Raw genomic sequence first — 20,388 nt, 5'->3', positions numbered from 1 at the left:
CAGTTCATTCCCCATATAAGGTGCATAAGTCTAATCCCCCCCCCTTTTTTTTGTTCAGTAGAAAGGATTGGGGGCAGTGGAAGAAGAGGAGAGAGGGAAACAAAAAAAAGTCAGTCTAAGTGGTAAGTTCCTAAGTCATTCTGCCTGATGTTGTGAAGCTAGATGACACTCATCTTCAGCTTAGAACTTTTCCAAGTTGTTTCCATGCTGAGTTTTTTCCTGTCTCCCCCACTGCCCGTGATTCTAGTCTTCCAACCACAGCTTATCCCATGGTATTGCCACGGAGCAATTTTTTGTAAATGTGCCAGCCCTTCCCTCTTCTCATTGTAGTTCATATGGCAGCATCATACAGTGGATGAAACACAGGCATAGGATTGTGGTTCCTGATTTGCTTTAGGTTCTCTGTGTGATCTTGAGTGGCTAGATGGATAGAACCCTAGACCTGGATTTAGGAAGTCCTGAGCTCAGAGATGATCTCAGGTACTTACCAGCTGTGTGACCCTGGACTAGTCACTTAACTCTGTTTGCCTCAGTTTAGTCATCTATAAAATGGTGATAATAACAGCGCCTACCTCTCAGGGTTGTTGTGAGAATTAAATGAGATAACAGTTGTAAAGAGTATAGCACTGTGCTTGGCACATAGTACTATATGAATGTTAGTTATGATAACAGTCATGGTGATGATCCAGGTCACTTCTGGTTTCTGGGCCTCAGTTCATTCATCTTAAGAGACCATCTATACCCCTGCCTTGTCATTTCCCAGATAAAGTCTTTCCCATGATCATACAATAGATAGTGGGAGAAGCTTGTAGTAGATCCCAAATCTCTTCAGTTCACATGTGTAGGATGAGGTCAATAATACCTGCCTCACAAGGTTATGTGTTTTTTTTTAAATAAGGAACAAGCAAGAAAATAGTGGATATGAAAGCAATTTGGAAATTGGTCTTAAATGATGGACTTCTAACTTAGCTCATGCTATTCCCTGTACTCAGGATGCCCTGTCTTTTTTTTTTTTTGACCTATTGAATTCCTACTCTTTTTTCTTTTAAACAACCCAAATGCCATCTGTTTCCTAAAGCTTTCCCTAATTGCCCAGCTTAATAGTAAGGGTCTTCCTCCTAGTACCTCACATAATATTTTGTGTTTGATAGTGAAATTCTCTTGTCTGTTGTCTCATGTCCTTGCTTGACTGAACTCTGAGGACAAGGACCATGCCTTATATTAGGCATGCCTTATTTAAGGTCCTTTACAGCTCTAAATCTATGTTCTAAACTTCATTTCTCACCCTCTGCCACACTGCATGTATACCAGAGGCACTTAATAAATGCTTATTCAGTGGTAGATGACTAGATGTCTGATGGTCTTACAGTTGGAGAAGGGATGATTCAGCCTGTCTGCAAAGCTTATACTTTCCTGATGTCAACCTTACCAAGCAGCTGTTTGATATCCGAGTGTTCTAACCCTCAGATTTTGTTGGATCATGTAGCTATGTGTGGTAGTGGTGATGCTCATTCTCTGTCATGGGAACATGTTTGTAAACTACCAAGTTGAGGCAGGTGAGATGTCTGACCTAGTGTCTTTGAATTCATTGGACACAACTTGTAAACTTGGCTGTTGTGGTTTTGGGAATTTGTGTGTGTGTATGATAATGTAGTGTTACATTAGACCCCTTTCCTCTTAGGTACTTCATTCTCTGTGGACCCTGGGCTCTGTTTGTTTCTCTCTTCTCTTCTTTGCTGCTCCTAAACTAAGGTAAGTAAGATGTGTTCCTTAACATTTTCATCAGTCACCCACAGGTCATGAGCAGTTAGACTACATCACGTTAAGGTTTCTTCTAAATCTTTAAGTATCTATAGTTTTATGAAATTGGTTGGGAATAGGCCTCACTCTGGTCTCTTCCTTTTGGGCAAAATTTTATTTTCTTATTACCTATCTGGTCTCACTAATGGAAGATTTCATTTCAACAGCTAGATCAATGGTTCAAGAATACATACTAAGGAGTTTACATTCATGATTCTGAATACCTCCTCCCTGTTTCTGAAGAGAAACTTTTCTATAGCCACAAACCATTGGCCTTGGCTGCTCATCCCTGGAGTACATGGGAACAATTTATAAGGATAGACTCAGTAAACATAGAATTTCACAATAGCTAGAAGTGACCGCAGACATAATCTAGGCCTATCCTTTCATTTTACAGATGAGGCAACAGGGTGTAGTGACTTGCCCAAAGTCACATAGCAAGTTAGTAATACAATCAGGGGTAGAGCCTAGATTTCCATCTTGGATGGCACAGAATGAGCTATTCCCACCCATCCCCATAATGGAAATTCATCATACTGACAACAAATCTGGAATACCATCTTGTTATCAGAAGCCATTTTGCACTATCACAGCCTCAACCTGTGTAGTTATCATGGAGAATGACCCTGGATTCTTCCAAAATCCTCCCTCTCATTTCCTGTACATCCTTGACAATTAAAACCCTGGCTCATTCTATGAATATGTCAATTAACCAATCAAGAAACATTTATCAAACACCTTCTGTGTGCCAAGCATTAGGCTAAGCACTGGGGGTATAAAGGAAGGAAAAGACAGTTCCTGCCCTCAGAGAGCTTACAATCTAACGAACCCAATACTGGGTTTCTTTGTGTAATATGTGACTATACATTATCTTGGTGTAGCTATTTGTGATCCTTGACCCCGGGCTCTGAAGCTTTCTAAATGTTAAGAGACAACATGCAAACTAAGCTAAATACAGGATAAATAGACAATTGACAGAGGGAAGGCACTAGAAAGAATTAAGAGAGGTTGGGGAAGGCTTCCAGTAAAAGATGAGATTTTAGTTGGTGCTTGAAGGAAATCAGGAGGCTGAAATGAGGAGAGAAAGCAATTCAGACATGGGGAACAGACATTAAATGCTTAGAGCTAGGAGGTGGAATATATTGTTCTTGGAGCAGCCAGGATGCCAGCATCACTGGGAATAAGATGTAGGAAGACTGGAAAAATAGGATGGTGCTAGTTTATGAAGGGCTTTAAATGCCAAGCAAAACATTTTGTATTTGATCCTGGTGGCAATAGGAAGCCAGTGGAGTTTTTTAAGTAGGGGAGTCATGTGATCAGACTGCATTAGGAAAATTACTTTGTGACTGAATAGAGGACAGTTTGGAGTGTAGAGAGACTTACAACTGGCAGGCCCATCAGTAGGCTATTGCTACCCTAGACATGAGGGCTTGCACCAGAGTGGTGGCAATATTGGAGGACAGAAGGGCATGTCTGTGAGATATGTTGCAAAGGTGAAATTGACAGGCCATTGGAAACAGATAGGGAAATGGAGGTGAGAGATAGCGGGAACTCTAGGATGGGAACCTGAGGGACTGGGATGACGGTGTTGCCTTGGGAGGGTTCTGTTTTGGACATGTTATTTAAGCTGTTTACTGAGATGTATGAAAGGCAGTTGGAGATTCAAGATGTGAGGTCAGTAGAGAGTTTGGGGCAAGATCTGTAGATCTGAGAATCATCAGCATTGAGATAGTAATTAAATATGTGTATTTTTAAGTTTTCCTTGTTTTTGATACAAGGCACTTTCTAGGTCTCAGAAGCCCCTCGATAGGTCCTCCTCTTCTGGTTAAATTTTTTTAAAGGGAGCTTTTGAAATAATTGTCACTGGAAGGGGAATTCTGTAGAGTGGTCATCTTAGAGCACTAGCAACTTTGATTATAGACAGTAATCTCTATGGAATATCAGGAGGGAATTGTCTCAGTGCTGGCAGTACCAATGTCATCTTAATCATTCCCTATGCACTTTATTAAAGGTACTGGGACCTGTAAATGTAGCTTCTCATGCAGGAGCTATGCAGAATCAAAGTACAAATGGCCTTCAAAGCTATTTTGGTCCATAAAGTTAGCAGGACATTTTAAAGGATGTCTAAATATGTAGCTCTGCTTGACTGTAACTGTTTCAAAGAACCCATTTATTTCAAAATGTCAGTTCCCATCTACTGCAGGGAGGTTTTTTCCCCCACTTATAATTTTTTTTAAAGCTGTTTAAGTGCTTATTCCCCCCCAAAATTGTTTATAAGAAAGAAAGTGGCATAACTCCCAGGCTGGCCTAACTGTCAGCCCTGTCATTTTGGTACATGTCCTTCCTCTGCTGTATTTCCCTAACATTTTCCCCTGGCCTGATCATTGGAAATCTCAAAGCCAGTGACTTTTTAAAAATTTTATTCTTCTTCTAGGTTACTAATGGAGCTTAAGATAAACATGACTGTGGGGTGTGTTTGCTTTGTCAGTCTGCCCAAGATCCAGTGTTATCTTAGGTGTTGGTTATCTACGGTTAGGTACTTGCAGGCACACAGCTTCTGCTGTGGTGTTCAGCTTGGATTCCTTTCTCTGGTAACCCAATACTGGGTTTCTTTGCGTGATATGTGATTATACATTTTCTTGGTGTAGCTATTTGTGATCCTTGACCCCGGGCTCTCAAGCTTTCTAAATGTTAAAGGCACCTTCCATCCCCCATCAATTAATGGATAGCAAACTAAGTGGAGTGACACCCAGGCAGAAGGAGCCCACATCGCTCTCCTGGAAAACAAGAAATGCTATCAGGTCCAGCCATGCTGGTTACTGGCTAAATTCTTAAACTGATAGCGATTTTTAAGACTTTTAATATTCTAAAGGCTTCTAATGTTCTTTAAAGAAAAAACAAAACATTTGATATATGCACATAAAAACCATTGTAGGCCATTCTTCACACGTGGGCTCTAAGCTGTCTCCATCAGAGAGGATGGGCTTCACTGAATGATCGATTCTGTTCACCTGTTTCTCCTCGTGTCTAAGTCAACAAGTCAAGTGAATAATTATTTATTAAATACCTACTATGTACCAGGCACTGCGTTAAGCAGTAGAGAAACAAAGAAAGGTTAAAAAAAAACCTTGTTTATAAGGAGCTCATAGGGAGACAGCACAAACAGCTATGTACAAACAAGTTATATATATACACAGGATAAGTTGGAGGTAACCTCAGAAGGAAGGCACGAAGATTAAGAAGAACTGAGAGTCTTCTTATAGACAAGTAGGACTTTACCTGAGGATAGAGTAAGGATAAGAGGATAGAGACAGGAGTGAGAGTTCAGGCATGGGGGACTGCCAATGAAAATACCTGATGTCGAGAGTGTGTAGGGAACAGCAAGGAAGCTGGTATCAATGGCTCACGAATATGTGGAGAGTTTTGGGGGTGGCTTTATAAGATGTAAGAATACTGGAAAGGTGGGGTAGGCCAGGTGAATGAAAGAGTTTTAAAAGCCAAATAGGATTTTATATTTGATCCTGGAGACAGTGGGGAGTTGCTGGAGTTTACTCAGTAACGAGAAGTGACACAGTCTAGACCAGTACTTTAGGAAGATCAAGACTGACAACAAAATTGGACAGTTTGACTGATGCTAGGTGTTTAGTCTGTGTTTGGGGAAGACAAATGTAAAAACTTTGAGCACAACTTATCACTAAGAGATATTAAAAAGCTTTATTGCTATCTATTATATTAATGAACTCTCTCTCCTTAAATGTTAAGTCTACAGCTACAGATGACCCAAATATCTTTCATAGGAGAAGTACACGTTTTGTATGAACTCCATCTTCGTCAGGTATGAAGGTAACGGTCAATTCAGAAAACAAATTAACACAGACTGTGCGAGGCACTGGTGATGTAAACATTTTCCTCAATAACTTTGATCATTTTGATTTGATTTTTTTTCTTTTGGCTTATTTGAATGTTAAAGGGACCAAAGAGGTAGGACAAAGAAGACCCTCAACCAGTGCTTATGAACCTCCTTCCATCCTTATTTACCACCCTTTGATTCAGTATAGCAAGTATGTACAGAACATATATACAGAACACTATTATGTGCTTGCTACTATTTTAGTCACTATTATAATTAAGGAGATGGAAATGTAAGACATGGTCTCTATCCTCAAGGAATTTATCCTCCAGGAGTGGGAGGGGACAAGATGTGAAAGACAAATTATAAAATAATACTTGGCCAGATACAATAAAGAGTTAAATTGAATATCACTAAGTGCCAAAATGTGTGAAGATAGAAGGGTTAGAAGAACTTGAATAAAAGATTGGAGTGGTTTAGGAGAACACTTTGTGGGAGGGCAAACTGGGCTTGATGCCCAAGCATCAGGGCCAAAAGAGAACGTCAGTCACAGAGAGAGGACCTTCAGGAGCTTAAGTGTCTGGTTCTGTTGAGGAGAGGGGTGTGGCTGGAGGAGAAGTTGCCTGGAGAAGTGAGAGAAGGGCCAGACCATGATGCTTATTGAGTGTTGGGCCGAGGAGTGTGCCATTCAAGGTTCTTGAACATGCTGAAAGTAGGAAAGTTTGCTGAAAGTATAGGAAGTTATTTTCACATTGTTAGGATGGCAAGCATGCCCAGGTTTCTTAAGTAGCAGATCCTTTGCTGCCTTAGGGACCAGTGCAAACTTGCCCCTGCCAAGCCCAGAAATGTCCCTGATTTGAATAGATAGGAATTTGAAGCAGTAGAGAAGTATGAAAAGACTGTTGGACAATTGATGGTAAAAAAAGAGGGACATAGCAGAATAACTTAATGTCAGAGGTAGAAGACTCCTTGGAAGCCCCCACCCACTATGTTAGAGCATTGAATATAGAATGATAGGACTAGGAGGAGGCATTCAAAACCAGTGATTCCAATACCTCTGAGTTGGGACAGAGTGACTTGCCTAAGGTCATATACACTTGCATGGGGTAGAGCCCAGTCTGAAACAGAATCTCAGAGACCATTTAATCAAACCAAGCATATTTCTTTCCTGCAGCACTTCCAACAAGTGGTCATCCAGTCTGTCTGAAAACCTCCAATGAGGCAGAACATTTCTACTTTGGGACAACTTTAGTCATTAGGAAATTTTTTTCTGTACCTTGAACCAAAATCTCCCTCTGTGAAAGTTCCCTAACATTGTTCATAGTTCAACACTATGAACCCCAAATAGAATATCTACTTAATTAATGCCTCTTCCATGTGACAAGACAGACTTTTTAAAATACTTAAACAAGGTTTTAATTTAATTCCCTGTGTTATCTTCTCTAGGTCAAATAGAGCCACATCTTCTTCCCCAAGTAATCCTCATGTGTTATGGTTTCCAGTTCCCATTCCCTTTCTCTCTCCCTGTGGTGGTTGCCCTCTCCTGGATATGTTTTAGATTGTCAGGGTTCTTTCTAAAGGACATTTAGAAGTGCTCTAACTGGGTTGAAGATAATAGATCATCACCTCCTTTCTGGATTTTGCCTATTTTAATATAGTTCAGTATTGCATTGGTTCATCAGGCCACCATATTGCACAAGTCTCATCTTCTAGTTCTCTGTTTTTTTTGCTGTACTACGTTGCCCCACAAAGTAGGTTGGCCATGTGAGCCATGGGGCTAGGCTGAAGGAATATCAGCCCTCAGTCAACATTTAATAATAAAAGCTACTGATTATTCACATCTGACTCACCCTTAGGAAATATCCTAGTCCGGTCTGGCTTTTCTCTACCAGGCAGCTTCCGGACCCCTCCCCCCCACTCTCAGTGGGTGTGTGCACAAGGAATGCAGACTCATTTTAATATTAGACTGAGCCAGACGCAATTAGCAAGGTAAATTGGCTGCTGCTGCTAGAGAAAAAATTAAAAATCATAATGCAAACCAAGACAAGTTGAAATGATTTTGGCGGGGTGGGGGGGGCTGTGAAACACGTCATGATTCCCTAAGGTTTGTAAAAGGGATTTAAAATTTACTGTTTTAAGTAGTAGTTTTTTTTTTAAGCCCCAAGTTCATTGTGCATGGCAAATGTTTTCCTAGAAGGGATCATGAGAGTCAGTGTTCTCTTTTCATTCCTTTGCCCTAAAGCTTCATTGTGTCTCAAAGCTTCTAGACTGACATTGTCACTGACTTGGATCAGGAATTGGGGAACAATGGGAAGGATGGCAGGAATGATGACTTAAAAAGCCATGGCTATAACCAGGGCAGTCAACTGATTTCTTCCAGGAAATTCAATTTATAGGGAGCTGAGAGCACTCACAAAACATGGTAGTTGTTAGCATCTAGTTAGCAAGAAGAATTAGTTAAGCTAAAAAACCTTCAGATGTCCTATTTCCTCTCTTTTCCCTTTCCTCTCCCCACATAACCCCAGTTCCTTCCTAGTCAGACTCTGATCTGCTCTCCACTCTCAGCATCTTTAAGCTATTAGTGCTGAAGGTGAGCATTTTTTACCATTTACCCCAGGCCCGGCTTGTGATACTCCCAGGTACAAAAGTTGCTAGCTAAGCGTCTACTTAAAGCTTTGCCTGCTAGCAAGGCAATACCTACTAGATAGATTTGACAGAGCTGATGTAAGTCAAATTAAAAGGGAAAAAATTACCATTAGCATCAGTCTCCTATATACCACATAGCTCATTATTGCTTTTTCTGAATAATTTCTTCACTACCTTACAGAACTTTGGAATTTATTTGCTGAGTATAAAATATGCAGAAATGCATGAATAGTCTTAAGGCTCAGTACCTTATACTAATATAGTATGAGCCTTTTTTCTCTCTTTTTTTTTTTTTTGAAAAAAAACCATGATTGAAGTCAAATTAACATATTTACCTTCAGTACTCCCTTGGGGAGCATTAGGGAATTCAAGAGGTGAATCAGAGTCGGTACTTAGGTTCACCAGAGCTGAGGCAGGATTTCATTTCTCAATAAGTAACTAAGCAAACACTCGACTCCCTTTTGATTTAAGGATCCATTTTCCTTTCCAGGGAAGCCTTTAGATGCTCCTCAACAGATGGCAGTACTATCTTGGTCCCCAGGTTCCCATCGCTGCTGGCAGGACTGAGCTCCTAGGGAATTTCTCAGTGCTGTTTTAGCCAAATGAGGGGAAATGATCTTTAAAAGAGCATAGCTTCTCAAGACCAGGTCTCACAGGGTAACAGTATCAACTTTTGTTCTCAGGGTGATTACAGCTTCTCTCTTAAATCATCAGTAGTCACATAGAAGAGAAGCAGATGTTGCTTTAAAATTAGGGGTTCACAGGGCAGGAAAGCATTCGAAATGTTCCCTGAAGGTTAGAACTTCCGGGTTATGATGGTTCAGGTATACATTTCTGAGGCACTGAGGACCTTCATTATTATTATCATAATTATTATTGTCATTTATTCACTAGCATTTATAGAGTGCTTTAAGATTTGTAGCATATTTTGCAAATATTGTTTTATTTTAATTTCGCAGCAACTTTGGAAGGTAGGCATTATTATCCCCAATTTACAGAAACTGAGGCAGGCAAATTAAGTGACTTGCCCAGGTTCACAGCAGTCCAAGACAATCAGATAGATAGATAGCTAATAAAGAAATAATAGGGGGTAGCTAGGTGGCGAAGTGGATAGAGCACCTGGAGTTAGGAGGACCTGAGTTCAAATATGGCCTCAGACACTTGACAGTTAGTAGCTGTGTGACCCTGAGCAAGTCACTTAACCCCATTGCCTAGCAAAAAAACAACCAAAAAAAAATAAAAAAGAAATAATGAAGAATCACAATGACCTTGATAATATCATGAAACTGAAAATCTTGCTACACTATTAGTCTCAAGTAGAGAAGAATCAGGAATTCTCCTGATGGTTGTGTTGGTGTGTGGAATACACTAGAGACCTCAAGGATTTTGTCAGAAAAATCCCGCCTTCTAAGAGCTGAGTTAGCCTTTCAACAGGTATGCATAAGCTAGAACTCACAAAAACAAACCATCACAAAAATTTGGAAATCTATTTAAGGAAAAGTTGTATCTCAGATATTATGGGATAGTTGAACCCCCAAGACTTGTTGGCAGAAATATTTGTCGAACTTCATTCTCCCCATTCTGAGTCTTGGCTTGTAACTTTCTATTTGTGGTGGTGGCAGCAGTAGTGAGGAGGGCTCCCTATTTCCTTAGTGCATAAGGCTCTCCCCTCATCCTCTATAAAAACTGAGGTCCTCTACTACCTCTAGCTCTGAAAATTTGGAAAGTATACACCGGTTCTTGATATAATTACCAACTAGAATGGGCCAAAGGAGCAATTCAGGACTGTTTCACCTTTTCCCCCAAATGCTAGATAGCCTACTTTCTCCAACTTTTGGGAATAGGCTCCAACAAGTACTCCTTTATGTTTATGTGGAAAGAGTTCTAGAGTGGAGACAGGAGATCTGGCCTCCAATCAGATCTCCAACACTAAATCTATGCCTATATTATAAGTTATTTCTTCCCTCTGAGCCACAGCTTCCTCACTGGCAAAAATGGACCTAATACCATCTAAATCATAGGGTGATTTGCAACCCTTTGAAAGCCCTCCAGAAATAGGAGCTATTGCTCCTTAATAAGAGGGAGGGGCTATTGGGGTTGATGAGTGGGGAAAGATTACTTTGTATACATGGGAATTGAGTGCTGCTGGCAGTATGCCTCACCCGTATTTCAGAGGCTACTAAGTTGATGCAAAATTTCCTGAATTTCACAATGACAGTGGTGTTAGCTATAACTGGTCAGGAAAACCATGCTTTGCTTTGTCCTTTCTCTGCCCCTTTTAGTCTGTGCTTTTAGGGCGTCTGGATGGGCAGCAAAACGTTTAAAAAATTCTATTCTGGTTTTTGGAGAACTGAAAGGTCCCAAATTTTAGAATCCCCACCTCCCACACAAACTTCCCCAAAAGCAAGCTGTTAGCCTCCCCAACTGTTCATTCATGTGTGGCCACAGAAATAGGCAGGTGTTATTGAAGCACTCCCCCTGATAGACATCTTCCCTTAAGGATGCATGTACTCTTCCAGGTGGAGCTGAAAGGTACCTTGTAGGTCATGTAGAGCTACCACCCCGTTTTCTTAGTCAAGAAACCAAGGCCTAGAAAAGTTAAGTGATTCACCTCAGGTCATACAGGTAGTCAATAGCAGAATCAGGATCGAACTGATGTCTGTCATTATTATAACAACATTTTAGTTTTTGTTTTAAAATGAGGTGGCCCAGAAGGATGATCAGAGGGGGCTAGAGAATGTTTTACTTTTCTTGTGAGAGAACTAAAAGAATTGATGTATTGTCTTTTAGCATAGAAAAATTATCAATTGAACTATTTTCTGTCTAAAAATCTGTCTTTTATGGAGTATTTAGATGTTATTTCTCTTTGTGCACCAAAGGTGTAAAAAGAAGCTGACAAAGGAAAATGAGTAATTATTTGGACAAGAAGGCCATTCAGTGGTAGAAAGGGAGGAAAGGTTTAGTGCAATCAAGCAAAAGGTGTATATGGGATCTCTGTTCTGGTGATCTGTTCTGACTAGTTTGCCATTCATTTGCATGGGAGTGCAGGCTGCTAGACCACAATCCTGTCCAGCCTGAGTATCCTGACAGATTTCAATTCTTTGACTTAAATTGCAACAAAAAAAGAAAATTTAAAAGATTCTTACTTGCCCAGTGATTACTGGTTTTAGAGTCAGAAAGATCTGAGTTCAAAGACCACCTTAGAAACTAGCTGAGTGACCCTAGGTAAGTCATTTAACTTTTCTGTGACTCAGTTTCCTTACTGCAAAATGGGAATCATTGTAATATTACCTATCTCATAGGGTTTTTGTCAGAATTGAATAAGATTATAATTGTAAAGCATTTAGCACAGTGCTTGGCAAGTAGTAGACACCAAATAAATTCTTCTTTTTTTTTCCTTCATCCTTACAATGTAGGGAAGAGCTATCTTTTTTAAGGGTCTTAAGTCCCATGTGCTAGGTAGGTCCACCCTAAGGTGTGCTGTCTTGGTGTCATATTTGGTTCTTTGTAGCATCACTCTGGTAAAAGCTCTCTACTCTGGAACCACTCAGCCTATCTTACTTTCCTACATGCCTTAATTTCTAATATATCCCCCTTGATCTGGGCTCGGCCCAGCTCCTAACTACTTTCTCTCCTCTTTACCCTTCTACCCCCAACACACACAGATATAGACTGAATTTGTTCCACTTGGAATATATTCCCTACCAGGAGCTATGTTCCAATTGAAAGAGAAGTGACCCGGAAGTCAGATGAACTCCATTTGAGCCCCAGTTCCATTACTTAGTAGATACGAGACCCTCAACATACCAATTTGTACCTTTCTGAATGTTAGTTTCCTCATTTATAAAATGAGAGGGTTAGACCAGCTCCCTAAGATTCCTTCTCATCTTAATATAATTCCTCCTTTATTCAAGGTCTTCTGCACCTCAGGAACCCATGCTTTTCCCAATCAAGTTGATTGTTGGCACTGACGTACAGTGACTGACAAAGTTTTTCCTTTTTTTAACATTCCAGGAGTCTAGATCTATAAGAAAGAAACATCTCTCTTTAGGAGTGAGAGGAACCTAGAAAGTCAATGTCCTTCTTTGTATGGCCATGCTTTCTACTTTGGCATGCTTTATGATTTAATTTGGTACCTAGAAACCCTGTTGGTTGGGCAGATTTTATTATCCTCCCAAAGAGATGAGGAAACTGAGGACCAGATAGGACGCATCATCTAGCTAGTTAGAGGTTAACCTGGAGAGCCAAGACGTCCTGAGCCCCATGTTGGTGCTATTCTTGTCATGCCTCATGGAAGGGGTGTGTGTGTGTGTGTGTGTGTATGTGTGTAGAAGGGTTGTTGTCTTAGGAAAATGAGTGAAAATTGTATTCATTTTTTTAATATTTCTGTCCCTGTTTTATACCCTACTTTTGTTTAGGGGCATTTGATGGAAGGTGGGTATCTACCTTGGACCCCTTCCTAGCTGGCTGTCATTACTGAAACATCACAAGGATTTGGCTATCAAGCTGGTTCTCTTAGGGCCTTGGGGTCCTAGGATAACCCTGAAGTGCTCCGCGTGGATTTGCTAGAACCAATGCTGGTGTCTTAGCCCCCTTGCACCTCTGATTCATCTTGCTGAGAACCGGTTGAGCTGTGCTGTTTAAATTGCTAATAAAGATTTGAATACTTGCTATTTAAATGTTTTTCCCAGACCAGCATAAAACACACATACCATCAAAAACATGTCCTCCTCTCTCTCTCTCTCCCCCTCCCCCTTTCCTCTGTCTCTCTTTCTGTGTGTCCCCCACCCCCCCACCCCAAATATATTAGCAAATAGATATTTGTTGGAAATTCCCAGTTTTCTTTGCCAGTGGGTTATCAGTAGTGGTTAAAAAAAAAAAAAAAGCCCTCTACACCATACGCACCACCCTGGAACCAGTCCTAGCCTATCTTATGTTCCCCCAGATTCTTGATTAATATCATCTTCTCCAGCTAGACCCATTTCCTAACTACCCTCCCCCCTTCTCCCCACCACTGTAGGATTAGCATAGCAGGGCTATATTATAGATCATATTCTCCCCGCCTTAATTTTTATTGCAGTTGTAATAGTGTTTGAAGCATATGCGTATGTGTAAGACGGTAAGAATAATTTAGTGTTTTGGGCAAAAGACTGTCCCTATCTTTATCTTCTACTCCCTTCATCTGTTTCTGGGAAGCAGTGGAAAGAATACTAGCCCCTGGAGTCAGTGATGGTCCATGTAGTGGGATTACTTCTAATCCTTATAATGTGTGTGACCTTGGGTGAATTCCTAACCACTCTGGCTTCCCTTTTCTCATCTATAAAATAAAGGGTTTTGATTAGAGAACTGTAATGTCTAGGATCATATGATACTCATACTCCCCTCAAGGGAGGCTGTATGGAATTTTTTAGAGAAGAGACAACCCTCAAAAACCTCTTAGAATCATAGAACCTTAGCGGTTGGAAGGAATCTCAGCCCAGACAAAGTTGATCATGGAATATTAGTGATCAAAATAACCTGACAAACCATCAAGTTGAATCCCCATTATATACCTGTAACTTATGACAAGGTTACCAAGTTTGAACTGGGAAGGACCTCAGAGGTCATTAAGTCCAATACTTTCATTTTATACGTGAGGAAACTGAAGCTCAGGAAGTTTAAGTGACTTTCCAAAATAACTGATTTAAGTTATTTTGTTAAGTTATTTAAGCTATCAGTTATAATATAAAATAGCAGAGCTAGAATTTGAACCCAGACCTTGTGGCTTTATATGGTTAAGATTTCTCCACTGCACCATCATCACAGGTAGAATTGAGTTGGACATTTTGTAGCGCAGTAAACAGAATGAATATTGGCTTGAAATTCATTAAACCCTGGTTTTTTTTCTGATTGGATCACTAACTCACTGTGTAATTGGGGGGGGGGGAGGCAAATGACAAAATAATACAAATGAAGTTGACTAATTTCTCTTGCTTTTTAATGTTTACAAGGCATTTTCCTTATAACAACCCTGTGAGATGGGCAATAAAATAATTATCTCCATTTTACGGATGAACAAACAAAGGCACCAAGCCATGACAGTTCTTACTCGAGGTTGCATGGGGATTATAGGTGATAGAATTAAGATTTTTGAATTCAAGTCCAGTGTTCTTTTTACTGTACTCAAATACCAAACTTAACCTCTATAAACAGTCTCATTTTTTTTGCCCTTTTAATATGAAGGCGTTGGAATGGACAAGCTCTGAGGGACCTTCTATCCAGAAAGTGTTAAGGTTCCATGTTCTTTTTTTTTTTTTATGGTAATTTTTATTTTTTTTTTTGTTTTCAACATTTACTTCCACAAGATTTTGAGTTCCAAATTTTCACCCCATCTTGACCCTTCCCCCACCCCAAGATGGCATGCATTCTGAATACCCTTTCCCCTAGTCTGCCTTCCCTTCTATCTCTCCCCACCTTCTTTTACCCCCTTCCCCTTCAATTTCCTGTAGGGCATGATGGATTTCTGTACTCCATTTCCTGTATTTCTTATTTCACAGTTGTATGTGAAAACATTTTTTTTTAAACATGTGTTTTTAAAACTTTGGGCTCCAAATTTTCTCCCTTCCTCCCTCCCCATCCACCCTCATTGATAAGGCAAGCAACTAAATATAGGTTATATATGTGCAGTTATGCAAAACACTTCCATAGTAGACATGCTGTGAAAAACTAACACTATATCCCTTAATCCTATCCCGCCCCCCCCATTTATTCTATTCTTTCTTTTGACCCTGTCCCTCCTCAGAAGTATTTGCTTCTGATTACTCCCTTTCCCAATCTGCCCTCCTCTCTATCATTCCCCTACTCTCTTGTCCCCTTCCCCCCCTATTTTCCTGTAGGGTAAGACAGATTTCCACACCCAATTGAGTGTGTATGTTATTCCCTCCTTAAGTCAAATCCTATGAGAAATAAGATTCACTCATTCCCCTCACCTTCTCCCTTTTTGCCTCCACTGTAAGAGCCTTTTCTTTTCTGTTTTGTTTTGTTTTTTTTGTGTGTGGGATAATTTACCCCATTCTACCTTTCCCTTTCTCCTTCTCTTAGTATATTCCTCTCTCACCCCTTAATTTTATTCTCTAGATATGACCCCTTCATTTTCAACTCATCCTGTGCCTGCTATCTATTTTCTCCATGTATCTATCTATCTATATCTATATATACATATGTATAATTTTTTCCACTCCAACTACCCTAATACTGACAAACGTCTCATGAGTTACAAATATCATCTTTCCATGCAGAAATGTAAACAGTTCAACCTTAATAAGTCTCTTATGATTTTCTCTTTCCTGTTTACCTCTTCATGTTCCACTTGAGTCTTGTATTTGAAAATCAAATTTTCTATTCAACTCTGGTCAAGAATGCTTGAAAGTCCTCTCTTTCACTGAATGACCATTTTTTCCCCTGCAGGATTATACTCAGTTTTGCTGGGTAGGTGATTCTTGGTTGTAGTCCTATCTCCTTTGCCCTCCGGAATATTATATTCCATGCCCTGTGGTCCCTTAATATAGAAGCAGCTAAATCTTGTGTTATCCTGATTGTGTTTCCACAATACTTGAATTATTTCTTTCTGGCTGCTTGTAATATTTTCTCCTTGACCTGGGAACTCTGGAATTTGGCTACAATATTCCTAGGAGTTTTCCTTTGGGGATCTCTTTCAGGAGAAAGATCAGTGGATTCTTTCAATTTCTATTTTGCCCTCTGGTTCTAAAATATCAGGGCAGTTTTCCTTGATCATTTCTTGAAAAATGGTGTCTAGGCTCTTTTTTTGATCATGGCTTTCAGATAGTCCAATATTTAAATTATCTCTCCTGGATCTATTTTTCAGGTCAGTTGTTTTTCCAATGAGATATTTCACATTGTTTTCTAATTTTTCATTCTTTTGGATTTGTTTTAGAGTGTCTTGATTTCTCATAAAGTCACTAGTTTCCAATTGTTCTATTCTAATTTTTAAGGAAGTATTTTCTTCAGTAGGCTTTTGGATTTCCTTTTCCATTTGGCCAATTTTGTTTTTTAGGGAATTCTTCTCCTCACTGGTTTTTTGGACCTCTTTTGCCATTTGGGTTAGGCTATTTTTTAAGGTGTTATTTTCTTCAGTATTTTTTTGGGTCTCCTTTAGCAAGCTGTTGACTTGTTTTTCATGATTTTCTTGCATCACTCTCAGTTTTTCCTCTACTTCTCTTACTTGCTTCTTAAAGTCCCTTTCGAGCTCTTCCAAGGCCTGGAACTGATTCATATTTTTCTTGGAGGCTTTGGATGTAGGAGCTTTGGCTTTGTTGTCTTCTTCTGGTTGTATGTTTTGATCTTCTTTGTCACCAAAGTAAGATAATATAGTCTGACTCTTTTTGCGCTGCTTGCTCATGATCCCAACCAGTTACTTGAGTTTTAAACTCTTTGTTAAGGTAAAAGTCTGCTTCCAATGTGAAGAGTGTACTGTCCCAAGCTTCGGGGGTTTGTACAGCTGTTTTCAGAGGTACTTCTAGGGATGTGTAAATTTTCAGTTCTTCTAAGGTGGTATTATAAGGGGCAAGGTGTTTTCTTTCCACCACCACGAAGAAGCTCCACCAAACCAGCGTTCCTCCTCACCCCAGTACCGCCCCTCAGAACTTTATTCTAATTTTTAAGGAAGTATTTTCTTCAATAATCTTTCGGACTTCCTTTTCCATTTGTCCAATTTTGTTCTTTAGGGCATTCTTCTCTTCATTGGCTTTTTGGACCTCTTTTGCCATTTGGGTTAGGCTGTTTTTTAAGGTGTTATTTTCTTCAGCATTTTTTTGGGTCTCCTTTAGCAAGCTGTGGACTTGTTTTTCATGATTTTCTTGCAAAACTCTCAGTTTTTCCTCTACTTCTCTTACTTGCTTCTTAAAGTCCCTTTTGAGCTCTTCCAAGGCCTGGGACTGATTCATATTCTTCTTAGAGGCTTTGGATGTAGGAATTTTGGCTTTGTTGTCTTCTTCTGGTTGTATGTTTTGATCTTCTTTGTCACCAAAGTAAGATAATATAGTCTGATTCTTTTTGCCCTGCTTACTCATGATCCCAGCCAATTACTTGAGTTTTAAACTCTTTGTTAAGGTAAGAGTCTGTTTCCAATGTGGAGAAGGTACTCTCCCAAGCTTCAGGGGTTTGTACAGCTGTTTTCAGAGGTACTTCTTGGGACCTGTAAATTTTCAGTTCTTGCAAGGTGTTATGATAAAGGGCGAAATGTTTTCTCTCCACTGCCACAAGAAGCTTCTCCACACCAGCATTCCTCCTTGCCCCCGGACCGCCACCCAGAACTGTGACCCAGATCCAAGTAGGGGTAAAGCAAGAGATTCCTGCCTCAGCACTGGCAAAAGAGATCCCTATAATCCCCCTCTGATCAGCAACTGGATTCCCCCTCAGTCTGTGAGCAGGAAGCTCAGGAAGCAGCCATGGCCCTGGGGGGTGGGGTGGGGGGGGGTCCTGAGACCTGGCTCCTTCTCTCACTGCAGTCACAGACTTTTCCCACTGACCTTCTAAGTTGTCTTTGGCGTTTGTGGGTTGAGAAGTCTGGAAACTGCCACAGCTGCCTGCGATTCAGTCCTCTGAGGCCTGCTCCAGGGTCGCTGCGGCCTGTGTGTCCACGCTGCTCTGCGCTCCTCTCCCAGCCCGGCGTGATATAACTTTCTGATCAACCATCCAGGCTGTCTTTGGCTGGAAATTTGTTTCACTCTGTCTTTTTGTGGGTTCTCCTGCTTTAGAATTTGTTTAGAGCCATTTTTTTTAGGTATTTGGAGGGCTTTGGGAGAGAGCTCAAGACAGTCACTGCTTTCCCTCCGCCATCTTGGCTTAAGGTTCCATGTTCTTAGGACTGAGAACAACTCAGGGGAGTTATTAATTCAAACAGGTTTCCCCTTAATTAAAACCTCATTTTAAAAAGTTTGAGACATTTAGGGTTTTCTGGGTCATATTTTAGCAAACATTTAGGATTTCATAAACATTTGGATAAGTGCCATATAAATCTACTATTGAGTGCGGTGACAACCTCCATGTATATTCTGATCTTGAGTTCATTTTGTATTTTGGGTAATTTTGCTGATCTAGGAATTAAGCTGCCTTTGTTTTCTTCTGAAACATCAGAAAAGTTTGACCTCTGAGAAATCCTTTGATGTTATTAAATAAGAAGCTTTAATATTGTCCAGCTGAAGGGAATTTTTATTTTTTTTTCTTAGTGTTTTTCTCCCATTTCCTTTTTTTCTTATACCTGACTTGTCTTGCCTTTTTTTTTTTTTTTAAACTTGTAGCAACCTAGAAGGTCTCTGTTGCTTTTATCTTCAAGGTTAGGATTCACTGTCTTGTTCCTTGAGCAGAGCCATTCTCTTTCTCAGTTCTCTGTTGTTCCTCACCTTTTGGACGTTACCCCTGCCTTGTTCACTCCAAGCTCAGGGCCCACCTCCTCCATGAGCCCATCTTCCCTGACTGTCTCTGTTCCTTTTTATGACTATGAGACTACTTTCTGAGGATCACTTGAACCAGAATGGGAGTGTTTAACTTGGAAAAAAGCCTTTTTTTTGAAGGGGAGTACAGAATGGCTGTCTTCAGGTATTTGAAGGGCTTTCATGTGGAGGAGGGATTAGATTTATTCACTTTGGCTTCAGAAGGCAGAATTAGCAGCAATGAGTGAAAGTTTGAAAGGCAGAGTCAGGCTTGATAGGTAAACTTCCAGATTAGAGCAATCCAAAATGGGGTGCTTGGGAGTGGGATGGGGTGGGGTGGGGTGAGATTCCTATCATTTTCTTTCTTTCTTTCTTTCTTTCTTTCTTTCTTTCTGTCTGTCTGTCTGTCTGTCTGTCTGTCTGTCTCTCTCTCTTTCTCTTTCTCTCTGTCTCTCTCAAATTAATCACTTGATCTCTTCAAGCCAAGACTTCATGAGCACTTTTCAGGGATCCTAGATGAGATTCCTGTTTGGTGTGAATAACTGGGCAGCTACTTAACCTGCAAGATGCTCTTCTTCTTATTCTGAGATTTTGAAAAATGTAACACTCTGTCTCTACCACTCTTGGCATTTAGCATCCCCAGCTCTTCTATTCCTGGTTTTCTCTCCTATGTATCTTGATCTTTTGGTATTGTTAACTAGTTGTTTCCAACTCTTTTTGACCCCATTTGGGGTTCTCTGAAGTGGTTTGCCAATTGCTTCTCCAGCTCATTTTACAGGTGAGGAAACTGAGGCAAATTGGGTTAAGTGACTTATCCAGGGTCACACAGCTAGGAAGTGTCTGAGGGCACATTTGAACTCGTGTCTTTTTGACTCTGGGCATACAGCTCTACCCACTGTACTACCTAGCTAGCTGTCCAGTTAGAAATTTACTTGAGGTCAGAACTCATGTTTTATTCATCTCTCTCTCCATCTCCCGGTCCTATCTACAGGAGTACATTTCTTATGGCAGATGTTAGTTGATTGATTAATTTCTCTTCTCCCCCCCTTCCCCAGCAAAGCTTACTATAGGATGCTTGCCTAGTAGACAAGGAGTTGCTCTTACTCTTCAGAACTGGAAAAGTGTGTGATTTCTTTAGTATGTATGTGTATATATACAGGTTCCTAAATAGGGTGAGGTAAAGGATAGCATACCTTGTCTTGAGAGCAAAAGTGCCATTCATCCTTTTAAGAGCCTAGAGTTATCACACCTTTTATAAAGAGCAAGGGAAATAAGAATAGATCACTTACTGCTATGGGGAAGAATGATGTTCTCCTAACCATGTTAAAGGCCTACTTCGTACAAACACTTTTTACCCGTCTCCCGATGCCGTTAATAATCTGCATTCAAGAGCCATAAAAATTTTGTATTTCTATTTACGTCTTTATTTTTCATATTGGTAATTACCTTTTATGATCTTTGGCTCAAATGCAGGCCCTGATTCCCAGCCTGTCTGCATGCAGTCAGTCCTTGTAATCCAGAAGTGAATCAAAGCAACTTTTTTTCTTTAAGAAAAAGAAAAAAATTCTTTTACAAAACAAGATTCTCTCCGTGTTGCAAAAGAGCTTTGGGGAAATCTGGGTTTTGTGGTTAAGAATCTTACACTGAAGCACAAGGAAAATT

At 40.2% G+C, this 20,388-nt stretch overlaps 1 protein-coding gene across 3 annotated transcripts in view; it reads left to right on the top strand.

Annotated features, from left to right (window-relative positions):
* NACC2 (NACC family member 2) overlaps nucleotides 1–20,388 on the top strand; it is a 132,598-nt gene that overhangs the window by 45,855 nt on the left and 66,355 nt on the right. Inside the window, exon 2 of one of the 3 annotated variants that reach the window (XM_027869404.1) lies at nucleotides 1,682–1,752. The exons of the other annotated variants lie outside the window; for them this stretch is intronic. The gene's annotated coding sequence lies outside the window, so the exon portion shown is untranslated. The remainder of the gene's footprint in view (nucleotides 1–1,681; nucleotides 1,753–20,388) is intronic. 3 annotated transcript variants of the gene reach the window in all.

Source organism: Vombatus ursinus, unplaced genomic scaffold (genome assembly GCF_900497805.2).
Source record: "Vombatus ursinus unplaced genomic scaffold, bare-nosed wombat genome assembly UNPS02014793.1, whole genome shotgun sequence".
NCBI classification, from domain to species: domain Eukaryota; kingdom Metazoa; phylum Chordata; class Mammalia; order Diprotodontia; family Vombatidae; genus Vombatus; species Vombatus ursinus.
Note: the sequence above shows the minus strand (reverse complement) of the source record. Positions and strands in the feature narration are given on the sequence as shown.